Here is a 2,209-nt window from a genome sequence, read left to right on the forward strand (position 1 = left end):
AATGCAAAATTCTAGTTATTGAGATATGGAAGGAATCAGAATGGCCCAGAGGGAGGTTGGTGGAGTCCTGCTGTTGGGAGGAACAGCTGCTCCTCAGAGACAAGTCCCTCCTTGAGGTCCATGTTTGGGCACCATAGACTCCGCCATGCACTCAGATGAATGACATGATAACAGAGTTAACTGAAGCACACCCTCAAGTTTTGATTGTGGAGTTGGAAGTTGAATTTCTTCCTTAACATAGAGGCTGCTTTCAGGCAACGGGTTTGAGTGATCAAGATAGAAAGGACCCACAGCAGCCCCCTGGTTGACAACAGGTCCATCAGGGGATCCACCTGGTTATACATAGGCTCTAACAGACCACTGGGCTACTTCCAACCAGGCACAGTCACCAAAAAAGGAATAATTCCTATGTCCCATACCTCCTCACCTTCCCACTTTAACTATACCCCCTGACCTGTGGCCTCATGTCACACAGTCTTTCCTCTACTGTCCTGCCCATGATTCCCTTGTGGAGTATTCAATAAACATCTATCTCCTTTTTCTCTGCCTCAGGTGAATCCTTTCATAACCAGGCCACCAACCCCCACTCTATCGTCATCCCACATTTGGGGTCCCTATCCTATCAAGACAGATACAACATTTAGACACCAGCCTTAAGGATCTGAAAAATATGAAATTAGTTTTCCAAGATTTCTGAGAAAAATGACCTAATCAATGGTGCACATGCCCAAGTTGGCCAAAAAAGTTCAGTGCCATGAATCTAGAGGCTCCTTCCTACCCAGGGGTAACAAGCATCCTAAAGAAGATCTCAAGCTTCACCTGAAGGGATGAACTCCTGCCGCCCCTTGCATATTTTCATGAACAGAACTCCTCAAGAGCCCCACTGTGGTTTCAGGAAGCAGGTGGTAGAAACTCTTTTTTTTCTTTTTAAAGATTTTTTATTTATTTATCTGAAAGACAGAAATCACAGGTAGTCAGAGAGGCAGCCAGAGAGAGAAGAAGGGAAGCAGGCTCCCTGCTGAGCAGAGAGCCCAATGCCAGGCTCCATCCCAGGACTCCGGGTTCATGACCTGAGCCCAAGGCAGAGGCTTTAACCCACTGAGCCACCGGGCACCCCAGGTGGTAGAAATTCTTAACAAACATTTAGTATTTAGTTGAGAAGTTTTGGTATCTTCTCACATGACCAAGTTTCAGAGATTCAAAACCTATTCCAATTGGTCCACTTAACCCCAGCTCTATGTTTCTGGAGAGCTCATAGGAGGACTAAATATAATTAAGGGGATGGAAGTATCTGACAAACTAAAGACAATTTTCCCCAAAGCTCCCAAATTAGAGGGAAGGCTCAAAGTACTGACAAATAAAGCTTCTGTCATGCTCCTTATGGAAGGAAACAAACAGGAAGCAAAATGTGAATTCAGCAAATTCTGGAAATAAGAAATAGTGCTGGTCTCGAATATGAGACATTTGCTATATCAGAAGCCAAAGAAGTTCTGCAGGGGTTTAAAGCTTACTCGAATCAGTCCACGTACCCTCAGCTGTCTATAAAAGGGAAGCTTATTGGAGATTCGGATATTGCTAAGAAACTAAAAGACAATGGCAAGTTGCTGCCAATACTGAAAGGGGAGAATTTGTGAATGTTCCACTTGGTGCCCCACTGTTGCAGGAAATACTTCATCCCAGTGGGGCCTCCTGACTCAGGTCTCAGAGGAGGTGAGGGGCATGGACTGCTTCCTACCCAGTTAGGCTTGGTGTATTTCACAAGTTTGCACTAAATATAGATATGTTTCATTTTTTTTTCACCACATACAGAATGCAATAAACATCTTCAAATCCAATTAAAAATACTTTGTGTAAAAAAAAAATTTTAAATATTTGATAATTTAATAAAATAAAAATAATTTAATAAAAAATAAAATAAAAAGCAATTTAAAATAAAATGGGAAGTTAAAGTCTGTGTTATCAGTTATCTACTGTGGCATTCCAAAGGAATTAAAACTGAGCTTAAGACATTTACTTGCTCATGATTGGGCCATTGGATAGTTTTCTGCACATCCCTCCTAGAGTCACTCATGCAACTGCTGAAACTGAGATCTCTTCTGGGAATGGATGGTCCAAAATGTTAGTGGTTACCCAGGACAGCCACACAATGTACCTCAATATTTCTACTCAGAAAGTTATCCAAAAACTCCTATTTGGTAAAAGCAGGTAA

At 42.1% G+C, this 2,209-nt stretch overlaps 1 pseudogene; it reads left to right on the forward strand.

The window, feature by feature from the left end:
• Window positions 1-723: 723 nt before the first annotated feature.
• LOC131834548 (glutaredoxin-3-like) lies at window positions 724-1,634 on the forward strand (annotated as a pseudogene).
• Window positions 1,635-2,209: the final 575 nt, after the last annotated feature.

The sequence above is a fragment of the Mustela lutreola genome, chromosome 6 (genome assembly GCF_030435805.1).
Source record: "Mustela lutreola isolate mMusLut2 chromosome 6, mMusLut2.pri, whole genome shotgun sequence".
NCBI classification, from domain to species: domain Eukaryota; kingdom Metazoa; phylum Chordata; class Mammalia; order Carnivora; family Mustelidae; genus Mustela; species Mustela lutreola.